We start from the raw sequence: 12,459 nt of genomic DNA, 5'->3' as shown, positions 1-12,459 counted from the left end.
TTTTACGAAATGTTTGATGATTAGTAATTAGGTAAACACGTTGCTCTATGTATTTATTCTAGTCCATTTGTGATGGTGGGTGCAATTGTAAACTATGATATCTACCTGAAATATGCACATTTTTCTAACAAAACCTATCCTAACATAAATATGTAATCAGACTGTCATCTGATGAGGTTTTTTCTTGGTTAGTGGCTATCAATATCTTAGTTTAGCCGAATTGGTGATAGCACCTGATGGAATAAGAAACTGATGGAGTTAGAAAAGTGGTGTCTTTTGCTAACGTGGTTAGATAATAGATTTACATATTTTGTCTTCCCTGTAAAACATTTAAAAAATCTGAAATGGTGGCTTTATTCACAAGATCTGTATCTTTCATTAGGTGTCTTGGACTTGTGATTTAATGATATTTAGATGCTACTATTTAATTGTGACGCTATGCTAGCGATGCTACTCAGTGTGGGGGGGGTGGGGGGTGCTCCCGGACCCGGGGTAGATACTCGCGAAAGGTTAAGAACAAGTGTATCTTTAATTCTACGTAAAACATGTATCTTTCATCAAAGTTTATGATGAGTATTTATGTTATTTGACGTGGCTCTCTGCAATTTCTCCGGATATTTTGGAGGCATTTCTGAACATGGCACCAATGTAAACTGAGGTTTTTGGATATAAATATGAAGATCATCAAAGGTTAGTGATTAATTTTATCTCTATTTCTGCTTTTTGTGACTCCTGTCTTTGGCTGAAAAATTGCTGTGTTTTTCTGTGGTTTTGCGGTGACCTAACATAATCGTTTGTAGTGCTTTAGCTGTAAAGCCTATTTGAAATCGGACACTTTGGTGGGATTAACAACAAGATTACCTTTAAAATGGTATAATATACATGTACTGTATGTTTGAGGAATTTTAAGTATGAGATTTCTGTTGTTTGAATATGGCGCCCTGCACTTTCACTGGCTGTTGTCATATCATCCCGTTAACCTGTCTAGGATCAGCGTGGCGCTAGCGGCACACCCCCCCCCCCCCCCACTGAAAAACCAGTGCCGCGAAATTCAAAAAAAATATTTTTTTTAAATATTTAACTTTCACACATTAAAGTCCAATACAGCTAATGAAAGACACAGATCTTGTGAATCCAGTCAACATTTCCGATTTTTAAAATGTTTTACAGGGAAGACACAATATGTAAAGATGTACATCTATTACCTAAAAACACATTAGCATAATCCACCATCTTTTATTTGTCCACCAACACCAGTAGCCATCACCAATTCGGCTAAACTAAGATATTTATAGCCCCTAACCAACAAAAAAACTCATTAGATGACAGTCTGATAACATATTTATGGTATGGGATAGGTTTTGTTAGAAAAAAGTGCATATTTCAGGTAGATGGCATAGGTTACAATTGCACCCACCGTCACAAATGGAATAGAAAAACTACTTAGAGCAACGTGTTTACCTACTTACTAATCATCAAACATTTTGTAAAAATACACAGCATACACGAATCGAAAGACACAGATCCTGTGAATACAGACAATATTTCAGATTTTCTAAGTGTCTTACAGCGAAAACACAATAAATCGTTATATTAGCTTAGCACATAGCAATTAGCAGCCCAGCATTGATTCTAGCCAAAGTGAGCGATAAAAGTCAACATCGCCAAAAGATATTAATTTTTTCACTAACCTTCTCAGAATTCTTCCGATGACACTCCTGTAACATCACATTACAACATGCATATACAGTTTGATCGAAAATGTTTATATTTAGCCACCAAAATCATGGTTAGACAATGTGAAATGTAGACAAGCTGGTAAAGAAAAAGTCCTTGCGCCACTTAGACAGTGATCTACTCTTATACATAAATACTCATAAACGTGACTAAAAAATATAGGGTGGACAGGGATTGATAGACAATTTAATTCTTAATACAATTGCGTTATTACATTTTTTAATTTATCCTTACTTTTCAATACAGTTTGCGCCAAGCGAAGCTACGTCAAAAAACATGGCGTCCTAAGCCACTAAAATGTTTCGACAGAAACACGATTTATCATAATAAAAATGTCCTACCTTGAGCTGTTCTTCCATCAGTATCTTGGGCAAAGGATCCTTTCTTGGGAGGAATCGTCTTTTGGTGGAAAGCTGTCCTCTTGCCATGTGAAAATGCCAACTGCGTTCGGGATGAACTGAAAGCGTGCCCACCTATTCACAGCGTTAAAGAAATAAATGTCCCAAAATCGCACTAAACGGCTATAAATTGCTATAAAACGCTTTAAATTAACTACCTTATGATGTTTTTAACTCCTATAACGAGTGAAAAGATGACCGGAGAAATATAACAGGCTAAACTAACGCTTGGAACAGGAGAGGGTCGGTGTCCTCCACGCGCGTTACGCAGCAAGAAAAGACTTGCTAGCTACAGGGTTTTTTCATTTGTAGTGCCTGTGAACGCGCAATCGACCCCATTGGAATCGTCATCACGTAAAGGCATCCAGGGGAAGACGTAAGAAGTGTCCGTATAGTCATAGCAATGACAGTGCCCTTTTAACTGACTTCAGAAGAGTGGCCAACATTTCTCAAATCTGACTCCATGTCAGGGAAATTGCTGTAGAATGGGCTCTGTTCCACTTAGAGACAAAATTTCAACTCCTATAGAAACTATAGACTGTTTTCTATCCAATAATAATAATAATATGCATATTGTACGATCAAGGATTTTGTGGGAAGCCGTTTCAAAAATTAGCCAAATTAGCATAAATAGTCTAAACAGCGCCCCCATCCCCAACAGGTTAACAGGATTGCAGCCATAAGAAGTTGACATGCAGGTGGAAGCCTGCTTGACAGGGACGCTAAGCTGCTAGCCATTAAGCTAATGACGTCTTGCAATGGAACCATCTTTGTCTGGAGAAATAAATGAACGGTTCAAGCACTGTAGAAGCTAAATCTACTACACTTTGTTTCGGGACAAACCAGATCACTCCAATGCGGCAATGGTCTACTTGCCGAGAATTATAGGCTTACGGTGGCTTCCTTGATCACGCAGGTCTCCAGCCTACGTAAGAAAATGGGGAAAAAAGAGTGGAATGTTTACATTTTCTATGCTGGTGGCTGGACGACATTCACGCTTGTTGGATGCATCTCCGCCTTGTCGTTTGTCGTTATCCGACTTGCCGGTGTTGCCCGGAGCTCCCCCGTCTGATAGCAGAGTCGAAGGAGCCCGGCAAGAGGAGCAAGGCAATCAACGATGATGGCATAACACGAGCCATGGAAGCCGAAGACTGCGGACTCCCGCAAAGCAGTCTATACTCCCAACGAGAGCAGATACAAACAACAAAGTTTCGCCGTCCTGGAGCCTGATCTTCCTGCACCTTCGTCGCTGGGGGTATCTGCGGCCGCAGTGCCTACTACTACAATTTCGAAGTCAATGTTGGCAACCTTCCGTCCCTGGTCTGGATCGAGCAGGGCTTCTCCATCTGTCGAACGCCTGCACCAAGCGTCGGGAGCAACGGCCTCAAGTTATCCTTCCTCTTGCCCGTCCATAAAAGGTTCTCCGAATTCTGTGAAGCATGGGAGTCGGCGGATTTCCTCATCCTTCTCGCCAGCTGTGATTTTGGGCAGCTCCATGGTAATAAATATGACTGTTGCTGGTGCAAAAACAATGTCCTACAAACAATGGCCAATATGCCGCGTCTGGGGGCTGTTCTACGCACGACGCAACACGACGTGCCGGGATGCAGGCCTTGGCTGTGGTGTGTAGGCAATATACCACAAGAGGTGGCGAGAGGTGCCTTATTGCTATTGAGGCTGGTTGTCGGCATAGTTAGAGCGGTAAATATTAGTGCTTTGTCGTGCCGGTGGTGTACAATCTGATGTACCACGCCTCTCAGCCGTCAGCGTTCAGGGCTCGAGCGACCTGGTTTATTATTCTATATAAGCTATTTGCACTACCTTTTATATTCTTGATCCTAATGATATAGGCCTAGGTGTAAAACAGCTGAGGTGATAGAGCAATGACCCTGCAATAAAAACAAAAAGTGTGTGGGTTGTTCTGGATTGTCAGTACTGCATGTATTCTTGGCTATCGTGCCATGGCTATGTCAGGGTCGATTGTAAGTCAAACTTAAGTGTGACTTTATGGGTAGTGTTATGCCTAAAACTCACTTTTAGTTGCAGTCATTAGCGGCCGTTAGAATCTATGTTCCTTTTTCCTTCATCCTTTTTTGTCGGAATTAAACAGGATATAATGAGGACTACATGAAATGTGTATTGTATGTAATGGACATAAAGAACTGGTTACAATAGTAATACATTTTTACCTGCTGCAATAGTTTGTGTCGGGGGATATGGTCAGTCTGTTATATCTGGAGTATTTCTCCTGTCTTATCCGGTGTCCTGTGTGAATTTAAGTATGCTCTCTAATTCTCTTTCTCTTTCTTCCTTTCTCTCGGAGGACCTTAGCCCTAGGACCATGCATCAGGACTACCTGGTCTGATGAGTCCTTGCTGTCCCCAGTCCACCTGGTCGTGCTGCTGCTCCAGTTTCAACTGTTCTGCCTGCGGCTATGGAACCCTGACCTGTTCACCGGACTAGCTACCTTGTCCCAGACCTGCTGTGTTCAACTCTCTAGAGACAGCAAGAGTGGTAGAGATATAATGATCGGCTATGAAAAGCCAACTGACATTTACTCCTGAGGTGCTGACCTGTTGCACCCTCTACAACCACTGTGATTATTATTATTTGACTCTGTTGGTCATCTATGAATATTTGAACATCTTGGCCATGTTCTGTTATAATCTCCACCTGGCACAGCCAGAAGAGGACTGGCCACCCCTCATAGCCTGGATCCTCTCTAGGTTTCTTCCTAGGTTCCGGCCTATGAAGAAGGTTCCGGCCTAGGAAGTTTTTTCTAGCCACCGTGCTTCTGCACCTGCATTGCTTGCTGTTTTGGGTTTTAGGCTGGGTTTCTGTACAGCACTTTGTCAGCTGATGTAAGAAGGGCTTTATAAATACATTTTATTGATTGATTTAACCTACAAATATAGATGAGGTTGGGTGGGAAAAGAACTGGGAGGGAGAAATATATTTTTGTCATGGGCAAAGAAAATCAAAAGGGGTAATTATACTAATTAATAAAAATGTTGATCCGATTGTGCAAACTGTGCAAACAGTTCCTCAAGGAAGATGGATTATTTTTGATATGCTATTGGACTAAAACCAGATCTGGCTAATTGATCTATATGGGCCAAATAGTGATGATCAACACCTCTTCCAAAATATACACTACCGTTCAAAAGTTTGGGGCCACATAGAAATGTCCTTGTTTTTGAAAGAAAATCAGTTTTTGTCCATTAACCTGTTAAGGCTGGGGGCGCTGTTGTCACTATTTATGGTAATCGTGTAATTTTTGAAACGGCTTCCTACAAAATTCTTGATCGTACAATATGCATATTAGTATTACTATTGGATAGAAAACAGTCTATAGTTTCTATAGGAGTTGAAATTTTGTCTCTAAGTGGAACAGAACCCATTCTACAGCAATTTCCCTGACATGGAGTCAGATTTCAGAAATTTTTGCCACTGTTCTGGAGTCAGTTTTAAGGCCAATGTTATTCCTATGAGTATACGGACACTGCTTACGTCTTCCCCTGGATGCCTTTACGTGATGACGATTTGAATGGGGTCGATTGCGCAATCACAGGCACTATAAATTAAAAAACCCTGTAGGTAGGAGCTCCTTTCCAGCTGCGTCATGCGCGTGGAGGACATCGACCTGCTATTTTTCCAAGCGTTAGTTTAGCCTGTTATAGTTCTCCGGTCATGTTTTTACTCGTTATAGGAGTTAAAAACATCATAAGGTAGTTAATTTAAAGCGTTTTATAGCAATTTATATCCGTTTAGTGCGATTTTGGGACATTTATTTCTGAAACGCTGTGAATCGCTGGGCACGCTTCCAGTTCATCCCGAACGCAGTTGGCATTTCCACATGGCAAGAGGACAGCTTTCCACCAAAAGACGATTAGACCCAAGAAAGGATCCTTTGCCCAAGATACTGATGGAAGAACAGCTCAAAGTAGGACATTTTTATTATGATAAATCGTGTTTCTGTCGAAAAATGTTAGTGGCTTAGGACGCCATGTTTTTTGACGTAGCTTCGCTTGGCGCAAACTGTATTGAAAAGTAAGGATAATTTAACCTGTCTAGGCTGAGGGTGCCGCTAGCGGCACTCCCCCCCCACCCCCACTGAAAAGGCAGAGCCGCGAAATTCAAAAAAAACATTTTTTTTAAATATTTAACTTTCACACATCAAAGTCCAATACAGCTAATGAAAGACACAGATCTTGTGAATCCAGCCAACATGTCTGATTTTTAAAATGTTTTACAGGGAGGACACAATATGTAAAGATGTACATCTATTACCTAAAAACACATTAGCATAATCCACCATCTTTTATTTGTCCACCAACACCAGTAGCTATCACCAATTCGGCTAAACTAAGATATTTATAGCCCCTAACCAAGAAAAAAACTCATCAGATGACAGTCTGATAACATATTTATGGTATGGGATAGGTTTTGTTAGAAAAATGTGCATATTTCAGGTAGATGGCATAGGTTACAATTGCACCCACCGTCACAAATGGACTAGAATAACTACATAGAGCAACGTGTTTACCTACTTACTAATCATCAAACATTTTGTAAAAATACACAGCATACACTAATCGAAAGACACAGATCCTGTGAATACAGACAATATTTCAGATTTTCTAAGTGTCTTACAGCGAAAACACAATAAATCGTTATATTAGCATAGCACAGGTGCAAACATTACCCCAGCATTAATTCTAGCCAAAGTGAGCGATAACGTCAACATCGCCAAAATATATTATTTTTTTCACTAACCTTCTCAGAATTCTTCAGATGACACCCCTGTAACATCACATTACAACATGCATATACAGTTTGTTCGAAAATGTGCATATTTAGCCACCAAAATCATGGTTAGACAATGGGGAAAGTAGCCCAGCTGGTGAGAAAATGTCCGTGCGCCATATTAGACAGTGATCTACTCTTATACATAAATACTCATAAACGTGACTAAAAAATATAGGGTGGACATCGATTGATAGACAATTTAATTCTTAATACAATCGCGGAATTACATTTTTTAAATTATCCTTACTTTTCAATACAGTTTGCGCCAAGCGAAGCTACGTCAAAAAACATGGCGTCCTAAGCCACTAACATTTTTAGACAGAAACACGATTTATCATAATAAAAATGTCCTACTTTGAGCTGTTCTTCCATCAGTATCTTGGGCAAAGGATCCTTTCTTGGGTCTAATCGTCTTTTGGTGGAAAGCTGTCCTCTTGCCATGTGGAAATGCCAACTGCGTTCAGCATGAACTGGAAGCGTGCCCGGCGATTCACAGCGTTTCAGAAATAAATGTCCCAAAATCGCACTAAACGGCTATAAATTGCTATAAAACGCTTTAAATTAACTACCTTATGATGTTTTTAACTCCTATAACGAGTCTTAACATGACCGGAGAAAGATTACTCCCAACACTAATGCTTGGAACAGGTGCGGGTCGGTGTCCTCCACGCGCGTGACGCACCAAAAAAAGAGTTGCTAGCTACAGGGTTTTTTCATTTATAGTGCCTGTGAACGTGCAATCGACCCCATTCAAATCGTCATCACGTAAAGGCATCCAGGGGAAGACTTAAGCAGTGTCCGTATACTCATAGCAATAACAGTGGCCTTTTAACTGACTCCAGATCAGGGGCCAAAATGTCAAGAATCTGACTCCATGTCAGGGAAATTGCTGTAGAATGGGTTCTGTTCCATTTAGAGACAAAATTTCAACTCCTATAGAAACTATAGACTGTTTTCTATCCAATAATAATAATAATATGCATATTGTACGATCAAGAATTTTGTGGGAAGCCGTTTCAAAAATTACACGATTAGCATAAATAGTGACAACAGCGCCCCCAGCCTCAACAGGTTAAAAAATGTAATTCCGCGATTGTATTAAGAATTAAATTGTCTATCAATCGCTGTCCACCCTATATTTTTTAGTCACGTTTATGAGTATTTATGTATACGAGTAGATCACTGTCTAATATGGCGCACGGACATTTTCTCACCAGCTGGGCTACTTTGTCATTGTGTAACCATGATTTTGGTGGCTAAATATGCACATTTTCGAACAAACTGTATATGTATGTTGTAATATGATGTTACAGGGGTGTCATCTGAAGAATTCTGAGAAGGTTAGTGAAAAAAATAATATATTTTGGCGATGTTTATGTTATCGCTCTCTTTGGCTAGAATCAATGCTGGGGTAATGTTTGCACATGTGCTATGCTAATATAACGATTTAGTGTGTTTTCGCTGTAAGACACTTAGAAAATCTGAAATATTGTCTGTATTCACAGGATCTGTGTCTTTCGATTAGTGTATGCTGTGTATTTTTACGAAATGTTTGATGATTAGTAGTTAGGTAAACACGTTGCTCATTGTAATTATTCTAGTCCATTTGTGACAGTGGGTGCAATTGTAAACTATGCCATCTACCTGAAATATGCACTTTTTTCTAACAAAACCTATCCCATACCATAAATATGTTATCAGACTGTCATCTGATGAGTTTTTTTCTTGGTTAAGGGCTATAAATATCTTAGTTTAGCCGAATTGGTGATAGCTACTGGTGTTGGTGGACAAATAAAAGATGGTGGATTATGCTAATGTGTTTTTAGGTAATAGATTTACATCTTAACATTTTGTGTCTTCCCTGTAAAACATTTTAAAAATCGGACATGTTGGCTGGATTCACAAGATCTGTGTCTTTCATTAGCTGTATTGGACTTTAATGTGTGAAAGTTAAATATTTAAAAAATATATATTTTTTGAATTTCGAGGCTCTGCCTTTTCAGTGGGGGCGGGGGGGGGGGGGGGTGCCGCTAGCGGCACCCTAGTCCTAGACAGGTTAAAATAACATCAAATTGATCAGAAATAGCACGGCTGAAAACTGTTGTCCTGATTTAAGGAAGCAATAAAACTGTCCATCTTTAGACTAGTTGAGTATCTGGAGCATCAGCATTTGTGGGTTCGATTACAGGCTCAAAATGGTCAGAAACAAAGACCTTTCTTCTGAAACTCATCAGTCTATTCTTGTTCTGAGAAATGAAGGTTATGCCATGCGAAAAATTGCCAAGAAACTGAAGATCTCTTACAACGCTGTGTACTGCTTCCTTCACAGAACAGCGCCAACTGGCCCTAACCAGAATAGAAAGAGGAGTGGGAGGCCCCGTTGCACAACTGAGCAAGAGGACAAGTACATTAGAGTGTCTAGATTGAGAAACAGATGCCTCACAAGTCCTCAACTGGAAGCCAGCTTCATTAAATAGTACCCGCAAAACACCAGTCTCAACGTCAACAGTGAAGAGGCGGCTCCGGGATGCTGGCCTTCCAGAAGGACAACCATCTCTGCAGCACTCCACCAATCAGGCCTTTATGGTAGAGTTGCCAGACAGAAGCCACTTCTCAGTAAAAAGTCACAAAACAGCCCTCTTGGAGTTTGCCAAAAGGCACCTAAAGGACTCAACATTTAGGATTCAACACCTAAAGGAACAAGATTCTCTGGTCTGATGAACCAAAATTAAACTATTTTGCCTGATTGCCAAGTGTCACGTCTGGAGGAAAACTTGCACCATCCCTACGGTGAAGCATGGCGGTGGCATTATCATGCTGTGGGGATGTTTTTCAGGGACAGGGACTGGGAGACGAGTCAGGATCAAGGGAAAGATGAACTGAGCAAAGTACAGAGGGACCCTTGATGAAAATCTGTTCCAGGGCGCTCGGGACCTCAGTCTGGGGCAAAGGTTCATCTTCCAACAGGACAACTACCCTAAGCACACAGCCAAGACAACGCAGGAGTGGCTTCGGGAGAATTCTCTGAATGCCTTTGAGTGGCCCAGCCAGAGCCCGAACTTGAATACGATCGAATATCTCTGCAGAGACCTAAAAATAGCTGTGCAGTGACGCTCCCCATCCAACCTGACAGAGCTTGAGAGGATCTGCAGAGAAGAACGAAACCCACATACAGGTGTGCCTAGCTTGTATTGCCATACCCAAGAAGAATCGAGGTCGTAATTGCTGCCAAAGGTGCTTCAAGAAAGTACTGAGATGTAAATGTGATAATTTTTTCCTTTTTAATACATTTGCTAAAATGTCTAAAAACCTGTTTTTGCTTTGTCATTATGGAGTATTTTGTGTAGATTGATTGTGGGAAAAAAACAATTTAATCAATTTTAGAAAAAGGCTGTAATGTAACAAAATTTGAAAAAGTCAAGAGGTCTGAAAACTTTTCGAATGCACTGTACATAATTAGGCACTCACATCCTTTGAACTGAACAACGCTAGCTAGCTAGCAAAAACAACCTCACATATAGGTAGTATACTGCACCTCAAACAATTTTCTGAGTTGGATTTCTAAGGAAATCTTGGTATAATTCAGAGGGAGAGCAATAGCTCTGCTTCCTGACCTTCATCAGAGGAAGGAACAGAAAATAATCGGATCTCGGCTTAACAGACACAGCAACCCAGAGCAGACAGCCGATCAGAGATGAGGACTGGTTTACAACATTCTGGACAATGGTAGCTTTCAAATGAAAGCAAGGTTTGATCATTTTGTCATCCTTGGCCCTGCAACGCTCTCACAGAGAGGTTCACCCTGAAGGACAGATGAATGGACTTCATTTACAAGTAAAGTTAAGCCTAAATACTTTGCAATTTGCGGGTTAGGTTACTGTTGAATGAACATGAAACATAAAAATAGACAACATCCCTTTGATGCATTTGATTTATCAAGCTAGAATTTTGTTTTGATGAGACACTTTTAATCTTTTGAACTGCATTTTTTGTTGATATGGACATTTCGTTAGAACTTTATTTATTATATATGTGTGTGTATAATAATATTTCACACAATGTTATTATTATTATTATCATGTGTGTATGTGCATGATGCATGCGGTTCATTGGAAGAATTTTATATTCATTCTGAAAGGCTAAGGAGTTTGCATTGCAAACTACTCGGATTAAATGTGTGCTTATATTGGTATTTTAGTGCCACCTATTGGTTATACATTTTGTCGGATGATATGAAATATGCCACCATCGGAGGCTATTGCTTGTGTATCTTGGCTACAGTGGTACTGTACTTACATTTAGTGAAAATTGTTTGTCAATTTCGGTTAATAGCCTATGTCACTGAATGTTGGAGCTATCTGTTGTATGGTGAACTCGGGCTTCATCAAGGTTTATTTGTGAGTAAATCTGGCTTTGATAATAGCCAGTGCCTACCTAGCCTCCGATCTCACCACATGTCACTGTACAGAAGTACTGATCATTTGACTTACTGGAGTTGAGGAGGATCATGGCTTTCAGACAGACATACTCCTCTCTCTGGAGATTCAGCTCTCGAAACCTGGTGGTGGCTGCCAGTAGCTTGTCAAATATAATCATGATGCCCTTCACACAGTTCCCCTCTTCTCTACAAGCACACAGTCACACACAGAGTGAAAGAGACATATTATACATATTGTATAGCACACACTCACAGACATGTACACTTGTGTAACAGTTCAGACATGTAAACTCAAAGATTGGCAAATAGATATAGCAGCACATGTGCACACCTACTATACTCAAAAGCCATGCACCTCCTTAGACAAGTATTACAGACACTCACATATAGACACACACTCACATATAGACAGGCCAACGGGCCTGCCTAGAATTAAGGCGCTTGGCAGTGCATTCTAAATTCTTATGATTGGTCCACACCAAAAATGTATGTTCCGCCCCTTCCAGCCAGTGCCTCCACTCCGATGCAATCTTGACCGCCGGAAGTTCCCGATTACCTACGCCATAGTTTCTCTCAGCGGGGTTGAGACAATGGGACAGGAAGGCAAAGGGATGCAGCTTTTGGTCCTGGGCAGACCGCTGGGACAGGACGGCCCCCACTCCAATGTCAGAAGCGTTGACCTCAACCACAAACTGACAGACGGATGAGGATGGGGGCGATAGTAAACCGACGCTTGAGGTCCAAAAACGCCCTGTCAACAGCTGGAGACCATGTGAACAGCACCTTAGGAGAAGTGAGTGCAGAGAGGGGAGCCGCCAGGGTGCTGTAGCCTGAATGAAGCGGCGGTAGAAATGTTCAAATCCCAGGAAACGCTGCAGCTGCACTCTGGATGTAGGTTGCGGCCAATCCACCACCACTCTCACCTTTTCAGGAACCATCTGAACACTCCCTTCAGTGATGATGTATCCCAGAAAGGAGATAGTGGAGTGGTGGAATTCGCACTTCTCAGCTTTCACAAACAACTAGTTCTCTAGGAGGCTCTGAAAGACTTGACGGACATGGAGGACGTGTTCTTGA

At 41.0% G+C, this 12,459-nt stretch overlaps 1 pseudogene; it reads right to left on the bottom strand.

Moving 5' to 3' along the window:
• Positions 1-12,459, bottom strand: part of LOC129813362 (estrogen receptor beta-like) — a 55,870-nt pseudogene that overhangs the window by 5,896 nt on the left and 37,515 nt on the right.

The sequence above is a fragment of the Salvelinus fontinalis genome, chromosome 16 (genome assembly GCF_029448725.1).
Source record: "Salvelinus fontinalis isolate EN_2023a chromosome 16, ASM2944872v1, whole genome shotgun sequence".
Lineage (NCBI taxonomy): Eukaryota > Metazoa > Chordata > Actinopteri > Salmoniformes > Salmonidae > Salvelinus > Salvelinus fontinalis.
The sequence above is the reverse complement of the archived record's forward strand: the minus strand, read 5'-3'. Positions and strand labels throughout refer to the sequence as shown.